At 38.9% G+C, this 15,576-nt stretch overlaps 1 protein-coding gene and 1 long non-coding RNA gene across 17 annotated transcripts in view; both read left to right on the top strand.

The window, feature by feature from the left end:
* The first annotated feature begins 306 nt into the window (after positions 1 to 306).
* Positions 307 to 3,948, top strand: LOC124869883. The gene is made up of 3 exons (XR_007038677.1): positions 307 to 338; positions 410 to 497; positions 3,908 to 3,948. It is a non-coding gene; the product is annotated as an uncharacterized LOC124869883 (long non-coding RNA).
* A 3,896-nt stretch (positions 3,949 to 7,844) lies between these two features.
* The window catches only part of mbnl1 (muscleblind-like splicing regulator 1), a 51,355-nt gene continuing 43,623 nt past the window's right edge, over positions 7,845 to 15,576 (top strand). For 12 of the 16 annotated variants that reach the window (XM_047367247.1, XM_047367245.1, XM_047367242.1 and 9 more), the window contains exon 1: positions 14,705 to 15,048. The gene's annotated coding sequence lies outside the window, so the exon portion shown is untranslated. The other 4 variants (XM_047367233.1, XM_047367232.1, XM_047367231.1 and 1 more) reach the window with 4 other exon arrangements.

The following is a 15,576-nucleotide window of genomic DNA, read 5'->3' as shown; positions in this document are numbered from 1 at the left end:
AGGGATAGATACACTCCACATGCTGTTGACATTCAGATAGCCTACATAACACAAGCGCACTGTGGCTGCAGAAATGAGGACTCAGCTGACTGAGTGTTTGCTTAACTTAGTTAAAAATGGAATGCCAAGTGATTTTTGCAGCACAAAAAGTCGTCATCAAATATATATATGTGAAAAATAAGCAAGTAAAAGAAAAAGTATAATATTTATTTTCACCCCATGTCATAGCTTAGATGTCCAGCAGGTGGTGTGGGCTGCACTGTGAGTTTAGTAGAATTGGAGCTAATGCAGTCAAGATTCACTCCAAGTGCAAGCACATGACATCCTCCATGAGCAGGGTAAGCCCAAAAGATGAAAGTATAAAGTTGCACATGTGAAAGCAGAGATACATTGATTTTTCCTTTTGCAGGTGGTTACAGAAGCAGAATTTAAGACGTTGCTTCTGATTTCAGCTTATTTTCTTGCTGCTACCTGCTTTGCAAAGATGACACCAACAGGTCAGGACAAACGCATTTGTTTTCAGAATCCTGCGCTCATCATTTTAGCCAATATGCTGTTGACCTGGCGCCAGTGCTGCAAAACAGGACAAGTAATTTAATTTGCTATCACCGCCAACCTTGAAGAGAGGAATATAGGCTAGCAGAATCCCAATTGGGAGGTCTGAAGACAATCTGCTAGAGAAAGAGTTTGGGTGGATCTGCATGTTGCCTCACATGCAGGGATCTCACCTCTAAAGATGTAGATTTACCCTTCAGGTTTACAGAAAGAAATTGGAAACTAGTATTGATACCCCTTGAACTTTTTCACATTTTGTCACGCTACAACCCCAGACTTGTATTTTACATGGATTTTGTATAAATGTGAAGAGAAATGAAAGGGATGCATGGCAAGGTTTGTTATTTGATTTTATGTTTGACTGTGTGTGGTTGATATCTAACAAACTGCTGAAGCCTTCACAGAACAGCCATATTTGTAGTGAGAATTAATTACACACAGGGAACCTTTGCTAATTAGACGATTTCTAAAGGCATTTAGTTGGCTTGTTTTTTTATTTTTTTTTATTTAGGGATATCAGAGTAAAAGAGTAAAAAGCAACTGAAACAATGTGTCCTTCCACTTTACAATTATGCACTATTTTGTGTTGGTCTATTGCTTAAAAACAAAATTAAAACGTATTTCAATGTAACAAAAAATGAATAAGGTTGAGCTGCATCACTGCTTTTGCCCGGCACTGTAAGTAAGGCCTTTAAAATTTGGAAAAAATGCATGAAGTTTTTACCCCTCAGCAAAAATCCGTCTTTAAATAAAAAAGAGGCTGTTTAGTTCCCTGTATTAGATCAGCTAAAAAAAACGTTTCTGTTTTTTCTACATTTTACTGTTTTACTGATTTCCTGTATGTTTAACACTTTTTAGGAAGTCTGTGGCCACATGTGTTAACATTTTGCTGAGAAGATTACATATTTTAGGTGTTTGTTTCAAATGCCTCTGTTGCAAGTTGAACTTATCTTACCCGTATACAACTATGTCGCCATTTGGCCATACCCACTCCAAGACAGTGCTGACGTGGAATAAAGAGGTCTGATAAACTATCAGATCTCCAAAGAAATCCAAATGTTTTAGCACTTTACAACAAACTAAGAACATTCCCTGTGACCAAATGTAACAATGTCCTCTTTCAGCCATGTCAGGTGATGTGACTTGATTATAACTGAAGCCATAACTCGTTACCATATTGAGCTGACATGTTAAATTGCGCTAATGGGTCACAGTTTAGTATTGGTCATAAAATCTAAATATAATGTTCAAGAGACCAAGTTGTTTAGCAGCACGGCGGTAGCTGCTGCCCAAGGCCTAAAAGTAGAGTTCATACAGCTCAGATGAGAGGTTCTGCTATTGAGCTACTTATGCAATTTTTGGAAAACAGTGCTGTAATTTTGTTTAAGCTGTCTGAATTGATTTTCCGGCAATCTAGTGTTTCACATAGAAATGTTTTACTTTACCCACTGTTTGCACGGTTTGTAATGACACATCTCATTGCCACACTCCCATTTAACAGCCTCCATAACGACACTTTAATCATGGCCTACATTTGTTTATCCTTCCCTTTTTTTTCCATCACTCTTCTTCTGCCGTTCTTTACATTCGTGGCCTCCTGTCTCTCTCCTCTCCCTCCTCTCCTCTTGTGTTCACCTTAATTTGAGCTAGACCAATCCCATGCTGTGCAGGACCCTCTACTGGAGAAAGTGTTTGGTGACTTTAAGGCACAGACTTTGTTCTGTAGGGGAGCAGACTGTTATTTATGGCTCAAGACCTTATGTGATTGGCTGCGGAGGGATATAATTATGTGTGGAAATTTTAAGAATCACAGTGGTTTCCATGTTGAGATGACTGGTTGCTAGGTTACTAAGTGAGGAAGATTTTTTTTAAGTGATTTGAAATACTGTTTTGTTGCTTGCTATCAGCCCATTATAGGAACATTTCAACTCAACAATGAATATCCTCATAACCAGTTTATAATATGGTAATGCCGTTCTTTTTACCATCCCATTTTATTTTAGAGTGTAACTGTTTTTTTAACAAGCGTAATGAAACTTGTTTTTATGCAATGCAGCAAAAATTATTGTATTGAAATTGCTGAGAAGCTGGCAGACATTTTCTCTTCTGGACCAAGGTACCAATCTGGTCCCAACAAGTCGAACAGTGGTTAATGCTGTCAGCTCACAGCAAGAAGGTTCCTGATTCAGCTGATGAATTTTTGTGCCCGTTCCTTTCATATGTTATAGGTTTTCTCTTTAAAATATGCAGTTTTCTTTCATAATCCATTTCATCCATTAAGGTTGTGGCTCTTAATAATTGGATGGATGGACGGATGATGGATGGATAATGGATGGATGGATGGATGGATGGATGGATGGATGGATGGATTTAGAAGCATGGTAAGTTTAACTAAACTGAAATATTATGTTTAATATAAAAAATCAAAAAATCTATCTGAACAGTAGCATGAGTAGATTACTTGTGTTAAGATATTTTTCTCTCTGACGCATGAGGCATGCATATCTTTCTGCATCAAAGCTGTTTCTAGATTTTGCAGCAGCCTCTGTTTCCTTATTATGCAAGGTGGTCAGACAGGGACCTCAGACAGACTAATGGTATTTAATTGAATCACTCTCTTCTTTGGCTGTTTTATACAAATGAAGCAACATTAAAACCATGTATTTGTCTGCCTGCAATGGGTTGTTGGGTACTTCACCACACAAGCGTGCCTAATCTTGTTCTGTATTCCATACCATGGCTCATGTGATAACTGTCTTCAATAATACATGTGCAGTCATATCATGAGAAAACGCTGTACGATCTAAGGGGAATTTAGACTCAATGACTAATCCTCATCTAATCCTTTTACTGTGAATACACGAACTGCAACAATTGACGGAGAGATGTGTCTAATTTTTTCATTAATGCACTGACTAGCAGCAATCCCTTGCCCTTTTTGTACTACCATGTGTTTTCAAACATACATCAACAAACAGATTGAATTTATCTACTGTTTGTTTTTTAAGCAAATGCTTGGCATGTCAGGATCATATCTGTTCTATGCAGAGGTAATGCAGATATTTATGTAAGCAAATACTTGAACCATTTGAAACAAACAAAGGGAATTTTCTTTGCAATGTTGGCTATGACTATGTTGGAGTTATGGTTCTACTTCCACCACCCCTGCATATCTTTGTCACATAAACCTCAGCCAGATGACTTCTATGCCTGCAGCATCTGGTTACGGTGAAGGTTGGTATTATTAAAGATTATATGACAGTGTCCGGGCCTGGCTAAGTGGAGGGTGTAAGCATAGACTCTTAGATTAGTCGCCTTTTTTCAGCTAATTACCTGTGTGATTTTATTACAGGTTGCTCTGATACTGGCCTGGGATAGAGTTGCAGATCCAAGCTGCCTGCATGTCTTCTGATTGTTGGGTTAAGATGATCTGCCTGAACCAGAAGGTGAAGTAAACTTGTTGAATGTTCAACTTATCATCTTTAGACACAGACAATCAATAAAACTGCACATTCTTGAAACATTTTTTTCTCTTCATCGTCACATTACAGATAGGAATGCAGTGATGCCACTTGAGAAGAGTCTTAAAAAGGGAAGGGTCTCCCTCTCTCTCTCTCTCTCTCTCTGTGTCTCTCTGATGGCAGCTTGCAATGCTGGGGAGGCTAAATTAGGCCCAATTTCATTAACCTCTAACCCTCAAGTCACAGCAGCCTTCAGGCTACAGTAGGCGAGACTGCTGCTACTTAAAGCTTTGAGGTAAAGGCTTTGTAAATTTTTGTATTTCAAATTGCTTTGTCTTTGTTGATTTTAAACACTGAGTTTAAACTTTAATTATTATATATTGATTACAGTTATTAAAAAACATTATACATTTTGTATTTGACCATATTGATTTTTTAGGATACAAAAACATGACTTTTTAATGGGAAGCTGGTTTCATTAATCGTCAATATTTCAAAAGTCAAAAAAGATTTTCTCCATTTTTTGCTTCATAAAAACTTTAATTTAAAGTTACAATTTGAATGTCATTATAGTTGTAAAATAAAATAATTTTCTTGTATCTCGTAACATTTTCTTCTTTCAGATGACACTACTTTGTGTACTCACAATATACCAAAATTAGACACCCTATGGTATTAGACATACAAGCTACCTCCTTTATAATCTTAAAATACAATTTTAAAATACAGATATTTAATATACACTACCGGTGTAAAGTTTTAGAACACCTTTCTCATTCAATGGTCTTCTTTATGTTTATGACTATTTACATTGTACATAGATTCTCAATGAAGGCATCAAAACAGTGAATGAACACATATGCAGTTATGTAGTAAACCACAAATTGTAAAATAACTTTAAATATGTTATATTTTAGAGTCCTTAAAGTAGCCACCCTTTGCTGTAATGACTGAAATATTAACCTCTGGTCGTCTCTCAATGAACCTCTGGGAAGATCTTTCAAGACTCTTTGGAAAACCATTTCAGGTGACCACCTCATGAAGCTCATGGAGAGAATGCCAAGAGATCAAAACAGTAATTATAGCAAAGGGTGGTTATTTTGTAATAATCTAAAATATAAAAATGTTTAGAGTTATTTCACACTTTTTGTCTACCACATAATTCCATGTCTGTTCATTCACAGGTTTGTTGTTTGTTTGTTGGTGAGAATCTACAATTTAAATAGTCATAAAAATAAAGAGACCTATTAAGTGAGAAAGGCGTTCTAAAACCTTTTACCGGTAGTGTATGCTGTAACAAAAGAAATACAAATCAGACTGGAATTTACTGTTTTAGGTCAGTAAGAGATACCTAGAATAGTAAGAGAAAGGTTTTTAGACTTTTTTTTGTATATTGTTCCCATGCTCCTTTTCAGCCCTACATACAAATATTCTTTGGGACTGAGATAAAAATATTTTACTTTGTTGTCCTTATGCCACGTTGTAACTAATTTAGTGGTATGTTGAGGGTCATTGCCTATTTGGAAGACCCATTTGTGCCAATGGTTTAACTTCCTGGCTGATGTCCTAAAATGTAGCTTCAATATCTCCACAAAATGTGTTTTTCATGTTACCACCTATTTTGTAAAGTGCATCAGTCTTTCCTGCAACAAAACACACCAACAACATTATGATACCATCTCTATACTTAACAGTTGGGATGGTGGTCTCAGGCTTTCCAGCTTTCCGCTTTTTCCTTTAAATGGTCTATAGATGGTCATTATGACCAAACACTTCAATTTTTGTTTCAACATACTTCAGGACATGTTACCAAAAATTAAGGGTTTTGTCCTTGAGTACATATGCAAACTGTAATCTTTCTTTTTATCTGTTGCTTGTGGAGTAATGGCTTTTTCCTCTGAGTGGCCTTTCAGCCTGTGGCTGTACAGGACTCGATTTACTTTGGTTAATGACTTCGAAACATGTTCATATCTGGGATACAGAACTACAGAACTCATTCTGAATGGTAGGATGGCTAGACATACCAATGATGTGAATACTTGCTTATAGCTACTGAACAAATGAATGTGGCATCTCCAGGCTTCTGACAATTGTACATATGGGTGAACTAGGCTTGTGGGGGTTCACAATTCTCTTCCTGATATCTTGGCGGATTTGTTTAGGTCGTTTGAGGTGTTGCCCTAAAATACATCCACATATGTGCTTCCATGTAACTAAATTTATTTTGGCTTAACCTGACAGAAGCTCATTAGCTAATGTTTTGGTAATTCTAACTGACCTAAACCAGAAATTGAGAAACAAAGAGTTCTCTTTTCCCATTAACACGATATAGTCTGTTTCTGCAATGATGTCTGGCAATGCAGTTTGGCTTCTACTTTTGATGAAAACAGGGTGAAATAAAAAGATTTGCATCCAGTTTTTCACAGTAAATCTTTTTGTGTCATGTTATATCTATTTATTAAATTCCAGCTCAAAAACCAAAAACTCCCAAATTTTTAGGCCTGAGACATGTTCGGTAAAGCTCCAGCCAAATCAACCAAGTTCAACGCGTTCATCACTTTAAAGGAGTCCTGCAAGGGCGATGATGGTTTGGGTTTCCCTTTCAAAGTTATGAATGTATATTACCTTTACACTCTGGAAAAATATTTCTTTGCAGAATCACCATATTTGTTTGACTTTTGCGTTATAAGGCAGTACTTTTGTTTATTAATCACATTTTAAATCTAATTTTGTTTCTCATTTCTGCAACAGAAACAAAACTTATTTAAGGACGTTTTCATTTCTGTAAAATCAATAATTTGTATTAAGCCAAACTGCATTGTTCATTCCTTCCTTTTGTTCCTTGTCCAGAGGTGTATTTTGCTGATGAACTGCTTGTTGTCCACCTCCCACTCTCTCACTTCTTTTTCCCACTTTGCTGTGCTGTCCTGTGTGATTGACCGTGTGTCTTTCTCTGCGCTGGCAGTTGGAGACAGGTGCTGAGTGCTGCTGAGTGTTGTGTGTGTGGGCCCCAGAGGCCTGGTTCAACATTCCAGCGAAGGTTTGGTAGACGTAGTACTTCTGGGAGGAAGAGGAGGGGAGGAAATGCACCACTGGTCTATGCAGATGAAGAACCAAAGGGGTAAGTGAAGCCCAGTAGTGTGTGTATGTGGATGTTTGTGTACGTGACTCAGCAACACCCAAGACCGCTTCCTAATGTACTTTAGTTTCGCAGCTTATCTCTCAAGCTGCAAACTGAACTAATGTCACATACTCTTCCCCTCTTAATATACTCACAGAAGCATTTTTAAACATGCACACACACTCAATATGTCTTGCAGATGAATTTGGCGCTAAAAATGTACAATTAAATTAGTAAAAATATTTTCTTTTTGTTATAATAAAGTTGGGCAAAGTTGAATCCAATGGTTTAAGTTGATGCAGTATAAATGTGGTGAAGAAAAGGAAACAACTCATAATTTGAGGACTATATAAGTCATATGATTGTCCTTTGCACACCTTTCATCAAAAGCTGTGCTCAGCAGGTGTTTCTGTAGGTCAGAGTATGTACGTTTAACACTAAGTCTGCATGCACAGTTATGCTAATTGAGGAAAAGAGGAAGTTATAAAAAAAAAGGGGATCCAGAGAGAGGCGGGCGAAAATAACAAGGTGACCATATTTGGCATCAGTTTATAATTCAAGCAGAAGATGCAAATGAGATAAAGGAGTGGTTGTCATGGAGATTTGATGTTCCGCAGTGATGGCTTGCAGTAAACCTGACCACATTTGCGGTATGGCCGTTGCCAAGCAGACGGTACTATTATGAGAGTGTGAGAGAGTTAGAGTGAGAGGAGTAGAGGAAGGAAGGAATGAGGATGTCAGTTCGTCCCACAATGCATTGCATCAGCATGACCTGCATCGATGCGGCTTGGTCTGTCCCAGTGGCACGTCAGCGATAGACAGACACGCAGGTAAAACCTCTGTCTAGAAATGTAAACTGGCTCCATGTGCAGCTATTTCTTAGACTATTTATTGTTTTTGTTTGCTGTTAGGCTTTAACTACTTTCTGTAAGATTTACAACATGAATCTAATGTGAACTAACTTGGGCTTTTCTCGAATTTGCTTCTTTTTTTCTCCGCTGTAAGTAGAAGTCGGGTGTAAGTAAAGTTAAAATGGTTCCATGTTTTATCTGTGGGTTACAGTCAGACAGAAAATGAGATACAGCTCTAGTGAAATCCTATGCAAAGGTTTTTCCATTTAGTTTTATTTTATCTCTGAGATAAGGTCCAAGCTTGAACAGTACCTGCCCTTAAACACCGGGGTGTCAGATGGGGGCACAACAGACTTCTATTTCCTTACTTAGCTGTGTTTCAGATCTGACAGTTTGAACTGCACCTGTTGTGTCAAAATGAAAAAAAAAAAAACTTCAGAGAAAACCTCAAAGTATGCAACAGACATATGCGGCTGCAGTTCTGCATAAGACAAGGTACATTTGTTTAACTTTTGGCTTGTTAAAAGCAAAGACGGACAGCTCTTTACTGTTGTCTCTGCGCGATATATTTTGTAGTCTGTAAATAGGACAATTTGAAATTTAACTATAAGTTGTTTTCGTTTTATTCTAAGTCATTGGACTGCTGCAGTTGTTGTTGTGATGGTCTGTAATGTGATTGTAATGTATACTTGGAGACCTTTAGATGGATGAGCCGTCGGAGTTTGGCTTACCGAATCTCTGGGATGTATCCTCGGACCAGTGAGAGTTCACGACTCCCAACCAAAGTCATTTACAGACGACTGACAAATAGCTCAGGCCTGAGATGATATGAAAACATGATGGAAAGTTGTGTTTATTAGGGGTGAGGTAAAATATGAGAGGACGTGCGGAGGTAAAACTTACTGTGAGGACTTTTTTATTTGACTGAGTAAGATGAGTCACATATGAAAAGCTGTTGCTGCCAAGATTAAATTATATTGGGAGCTTCGATGGAACGTCAAGATTTTTAGAGCTTCTTTGTGAAGTTAGCTCAGTAATCCCCTCTTAGGTTCACTTTGATAAATGTGAGTCTGAAATCATACTTTGCAAAAACACAAATCCTCAACCAAATTTTCAGAATCAATGCAGCAGAGACAATTTCACCTTAATGCATCTTGAAGCTGACATTAATGAAGTTAATTTCCCCGACTTGCCAAATCTAACAACAACATAATACTCATGCGTTTATGGGCTGAGTAGTTAGCTATTTCACTTTTCCTGTTGGAGGAATTTCCCTTTTAATACCACTTACTCAGTTCTTCCTGTTTTTGGTTGGTTATCATTCGTTTGTGCGTGAACTGTTTTCTCAGACTCATTGTGTTTATTCATACTGCTCTCTGCGGCGTTGTCTCACTGGAGACCCAGAGTAGGTGTCACACCACCCTCCAAGACATGTGGAAAACAAAGATTAAAGCATTTTGGTCAATGTCATTCAGAGAAATATATAGTAATTAACAAAGTAAAGAAATGTTTTTTGTAGGCTTGGTTAAACTTGTTGCAGTACGAAACTTAAAAATGCTGCAAGTCAGACTAAATCTGCAAATGTTTCGTGAATGCAAAATGGGTTTCAGTTGTCAGATCTATGTTTGGATCTGTAGGGAAATAAAACTGTTCAAAACACACACTGATGCTCTGTGGCTTTTTAAGATAAAGCTCCTTTCTGTGTTTGAATGTAAGACATTGTGCCAGAAATGAGGTAGAGATGAAAGCATGAATCATAGCTGATAAATATATGAATAAAGTACTAAGGTGGATGAGTGAACGACCAATGCAGAGAGCAGTAGAGATAGAAGCAGTAGCGTGCTCTCAGCTGCAGCAGAAAAGGGGAAATTCCACTCCAGTGTTTGAGTTTCACAGAGACTTCAGATCTTTAGAGCTAATGCTAATTTGGATTGAAGAATATCGGTCACTGTTTCAAATTATGGGTCAAGAAAAGCTCCGCTTACCTCCAAAGCTAATGTTCTGATCATTTAAAACAGTATTCCAGCAGCTCCATAACATGAAGTAGTTCATTCCATCAATACAGCCTGGCAGCTGGCAATAGATAAGGGCACAAATAATGTTGTCAATTATAATTTTTTGAATAACTAAGTATTTTGTGCTTTCTCATTGTGTAGACATCACTTTTGCATTGGAACTGTAACACATCAGCACTGCAGCTGAGTTAACTACAAATTAGCACAGAGGATTTCAGGGACTGGTGTGAGAATCAGAGATGACTTATCACCATGGTTGGATTAAACAGAGCTATGCAACACATTGAAAGTAGTTCCTTGAGACTGTGAATTAAAGGAGCACAGATATTCAATTATCATTTACACTAAGTAGCGGGATATGTTCTCGTAGTTACAGAGAATGAGAGGAGTTCTGTTATGAACATGTATACATATAGCACTAAATAAAATATGCAATCAAACCTTCACATATGTGAAGGTATGTGAATCGGTACAGTACATTATGTGTACCCGTTCACATAATGTAATGTTCACTTTTGTCATTCAAAGGATGGATAGAGTAGGTTTATGAGCAAAGCAAGTGACTTTAATTACTCAAATATTAAGCAAATATGAATGACCAAGCTTAAAAGCATGAAACTCACCAGTCAGTTAGAAATGAAGAACAATTTCAAACTAAAGTAAATAATCTTCAAAGACCCATGAAAATAAATCTAGATGTCCAATATCTAGTTGGAATGATAAGAAATTTCTGAAGTAAAGTTCGAGACCTTGGCCCTCGACGTGGCTGTCCCCTGGTCTGAGTCCCGGCCATGGCGACCTGTACTTCATGTCTTCCCCACTCTTCACCCCCTTTCCTCTCTGCGTATTTTCAAAGACAAATGACACAATAAAGGCCACCAGTGCTGCAAGACAAATCTTTAAAAGAAAAATGCTTATCCTCTCAAGACCAGATGTCAGTAAAGATCTGTTTCTCACTTTTAAAGGCTGACTAGTCCTGGTCTTTACTTAGCCAAGAGACATGTTAAAATGTTTTACTGTTAATTCAGCCTCAACAAATATGTTGAAAGTCAGCCTTGGTTTGCCCATTTGCTCAAACCCACCCACCTTTAAAACACTTTTAAATATATCAGTAGGCGTCTTTGAGTAAACATCTTATCACTTTTCAGCATTTTCACGTTCTTTAGATTAAAGAGAATAGGCCTGCACGATATTAAATGGTAAATGGCCTGCACTTGTATAGCGCTTTATCAAGTCCAAGGACCCCAAGGTGCTTTACACTACAATCAGCCATCCACCCATTCATACACACATTCACACACTGACAGTGGTAAGTTACATTGTAGCCACAGATGCCCTGGGGCAGACTGAGAGAAGTGAGGCTGACCAATCAGTGCCAACGAGCCCTCTTACCACCATAAGCAGGCATGGCGGGTGAAGTGTCTTGCCGAGGGACACAACGCCTGAGACAGAATGAGATATTTAAAAATCTTGTTACAGCGCTAATATTGGTAAATATTAGTAAATATTTTAATAACAATATCAGCTGCGATATTATTCCTGTTTTCTTCTTTCATCTCTTTCTCACCTCTGCTTTCTCTGTGACCTTTTGGGCAACCCCATTTGTGTCCGGTGTGAGCATCTGCTGCCGAACACACCGAAATTCAACTCCTATCTCAAAAACATCTTAGACCTTTCTGCAAATGCTGTTTGGTGAACCTCTAGACCAGAGGGGTCAAACTCTGGATTTTGAGAAGCAGTTTCCTGCAACATTCAGATGTATCTCTCCTTCAACATGCCTGAATTAAATAATTTGATCATTGGCATGACTCTGTAAAACTTGATGACATGTGGGGGTGTAAATTCAGCCGTTTTATTTAGGTGTGTTGGACCAGTGACAGACCTAGAATTTGCAAGACATCTGCCCTCGAAGACTGGAGTTTCAGGCCCATTGTCACGTTCTGGTTGAGAGTCGGACCAAAGTGCAGACAAGAGCTTGGCCACAGCATGTTTAAAGGAAGGTTCTGTCTTTATTCAAAAAGATTCTTCCAAAGCGTAGCAAAACACTGCAGGTATAAACAAAGATGAAATCCATAACTTACTAAGTTGACTCTGCAGAAAATGGTAATACATCACATAGACATGGGTAGTGAACGGAGCGAACAGAAGGAACCAGCAAAGAACAAACAACACCAGAGAGCTTATGAACAGAGGGAAGGGGAGTATGGACCAATGAGAATGAGAGGCAGGAAATCAGGTGAGATAGAAATCAGGTGTGGACCAGGCTGTAGAGAACTGAGGGAATGTGAATAGTTGCTACGGTGACCAAACTAGAAAAAGGGAATACAAGACGAGCTAGACAATAGCATAACCAAAGGGAACCTGACTACAAAAACAAAACTATAAGTAAGGGACTGAATAACAAAACTCAGGGAAACAGACCTAAGCAAAACTATGGACGAAGATAAATAACCAAAAGAAACATAAGAACCTAGAATAACCATTAACTAAAGTGAACTGAGAAACTGGAGGGAATAGAAGAAACACCACAACCTAAATATTAACAAAGAACCCAAAAAGAAAACCTGACCGTAAAATAAACAAAAGCCTAAACCAACACTGACTGAAATAAGTGAAAAGGAAAACAGAAAACGTGAGAACTAGAAAATGCGCAAACCAAAAGAAAACAATAACTAAAGCTAACCTAAAAAGGGAGACTGGAACTATAGAAACAAAACGGAGAAACTAAACTAAGAAAGAGAACAAATACCTAACATAAATAAACACAGAGATATTAAATGAGAAACTGAACTAAAGAATCCAAGGAGAATAAAGAACCATAATAATAATAATAAGAAGAAAACCATACATAGTAATAAGAAAGAAACCATTTAGAAAAACTAAGAACGTAAAGGAGAGAAAACAACAAAACACTAGGACGTGGTAGAGGGAGCAAAAGAACAAAAAAAAAAATTAAGATTACAAAACCCAAAATAGAAACATCTAAGCAAAAGGTAAACAAACACAAAGCCACAAACAAAGTCCAAATATGTCGCACCCCGACACCCGTGCTTTAAACTTTAAAGTTTAAAGGTGTCTTTAATAAAGTGGCATAAAAAGCAAAAATATTATAATGGGTAAAGTGAATGCTGTTGTTTTTTTTCACACTTTCTATCAGACAGTTGCTCTAACTGGAAATGGTTTACATGTTTCGTTCTGATTCACAGAGGAAAGTCAATGGTAGCGCACACCTCCTACCTCAGTTTGAAATAAATAATCATGTTATTGAGGTTGGAGTTGCTTTAGGACAGTAGAAGTCCACTGTGGTCTTGGTCCCACTCAGATTACAGCAGTTGAGTCAGGCTTTCGGTCCTAACTAACTAGATTTAGACTATTTAAGAATACTATACTGCATATAAGATATTAACTGCTTATTAACTGAGTTTACCAGAACATCGCTTAGAAAATTCTGAAGCATCCCTTTAAACATTTAAGAGGCATACGTTTTTCAATTAACTCTTGTTCAGAAATGTGGTATTTGTCTTTCTTTGTTAGAGAAAATATTTAATAAAGCAGTTTTAATATTCCAAACAGAACGTCATAAATGCCCTTTCCTCAGATCACAATCATGGAAAAAAAGGTTTCACAAGAATACTCTGATCGCAGCTTAAAATCTGCAAGGGCTCCTACAGATGCCAGGGCCACATTCTCCTAAACTACAAGATATTGCAGCATAATAGCTAAATTACATTTTTGAAGGCTTCACCAGTCATACCGGCTTTTCCCTGAATGCAAAGGTTGATGCAGAGAAGCCTTGTGTTAACAGCAATGCAGGAGACCTGGTAGTTGTAGTTGCTTCTGTGTTTTCCCACTGACTTTGTTTTTTAACAAGCTGCTGACCTGCAGCAAATTATGTTGTACTGAATCTTTTTTAGTGGTGCTGTTTTACATCCAAGATATTTACTTTTTCACCTCTATGTAACCTTAAATATATATCAGTGTTCGTATATCTAGAATATTACTACAGTGCATTTTCAGTATGCTTACTGTGGTGTGTGATGCTGTTACAATGTTTGACTGAGCTGAGGGTTGCATGCCACAGCAGAAAAGCTTCTCTCGAAGGAGAAAGAGGGGAGCCGGACAGAAGCCAGTCCTATTCTGTCACACACTCCCCGTAAATCTTTCCATACTTGTTTCCTCCACACCCCTTATTCTATTCATTCTTTCCATCTGCCATTTTTGCCCTAACTTTACTCGCTTTTCTAAGACTGATTTTTCACATACTTCACACCTCATGGTGTTTTACTTCTCGATACCCCGTCTCATTTTCCATGGTCTTTTCTTGCCTTTATGTTTATCTTGTGCCTTTTTTTAAATTATTCTCTCATTCTTTTTTTTCTGCGTGTTTCCTGGGAAGGCAAGGGCAATGCTGCTGCAAGTGAGCCAGTACTTCCTGGTGTTGTTTTAGGCAGGGGGGGCGTGGACGGCTTGAGCGTGCATTAGAGGGAGGGAGAAGGAACTGCAGGATCTGTATGCTCAGTGCAGTTGGAGCTCCCTCCTCCTCCCCCTCCTCCTCCACAGCTGTTGCTACTGCCGCCCAGCGAGCAGCACTTCCCTGCAGCAGTCAGACGATCCAGAGGCTGGAGAATCAGTAAAGACACAGCCCGTCTCAGCACAGCTCTGCACAGCCCAGCTCAGACACTCGAAGCGGCTGGGGTGGGGATACACTGCATCACATTTACACAGACGCGCACACGCGCTCAGACACACACTCCTCCTCTCACTCTCTTTTTCTCTCTCGCTCTCTCACTCTGGTGCTCGGTCCTGCACTGCTCCTTCACTCATTCGCTGCTGATTCACTCACTCCCTCGCTTGCCTCTCCTCTGCCAGTTGCTCTGACTTGCTGCGTTCTGCCTGCCTTCCCCCTGCCTGCCTGCCTGCCTGAGAATGGTCCAGCCGGTGCCTAAGGGTCTGCTGTCGCGGCCTGTCTGAATGCACGCATAAACACACAGACCCAGTCGACACACGGAAGCTCACGCACACAGAACTGGAGAGCAATGTGAGAGGTAAGAGCTGGCTTCGCCACCCTCCACCCTGTCTTGTTGGTTTATCTAGATCTTTCTTTCTGTGCAAGCTTCGGGCTTCACTTATCAAAGTAAGTCTACATGCAGTGGAGCATATAGGTAGAGACATGGAGACTCATTGTCTTTAGTGTCTTCTGCCGTAAGTAGACTTATTTCTATTTGTTAAAGCATGTTTGTAGTCATGAAAACACACACATACACACACACACACACACACACACACACACACCGAAAGACACATTCTTGGTTTAATCAGACAGTCACATAACAACTACTTCCTGAGGGTAGCGCTGGTTTGCAAGAAAATATGCTGGTGTGTGTGTGTGTGTGTGTGTGTGTGTGTGTGAGAGAGAGAGAGACTTTGGAGGGCAGTGGTTTTTCCAGGAAGCAGTGGATAGGATCAATAGATCGCCCACTCAGCGTTCATTCCCTCCATCTGACTCAACGTTGGATATGTTGGGATCCTGCAGGGCTTGGTAAACAGTCGTCGTCGCCCTCCCCCCCCCCCAA

Source organism: Girardinichthys multiradiatus, chromosome 6 (assembly GCF_021462225.1).
Source record: "Girardinichthys multiradiatus isolate DD_20200921_A chromosome 6, DD_fGirMul_XY1, whole genome shotgun sequence".
In the NCBI taxonomy this organism is placed as follows: Eukaryota; Metazoa; Chordata; class Actinopteri; order Cyprinodontiformes; family Goodeidae; genus Girardinichthys; species Girardinichthys multiradiatus.
The sequence above is the reverse complement of the archived record's forward strand: the minus strand, read 5'-3'. Positions and strand labels throughout refer to the sequence as shown.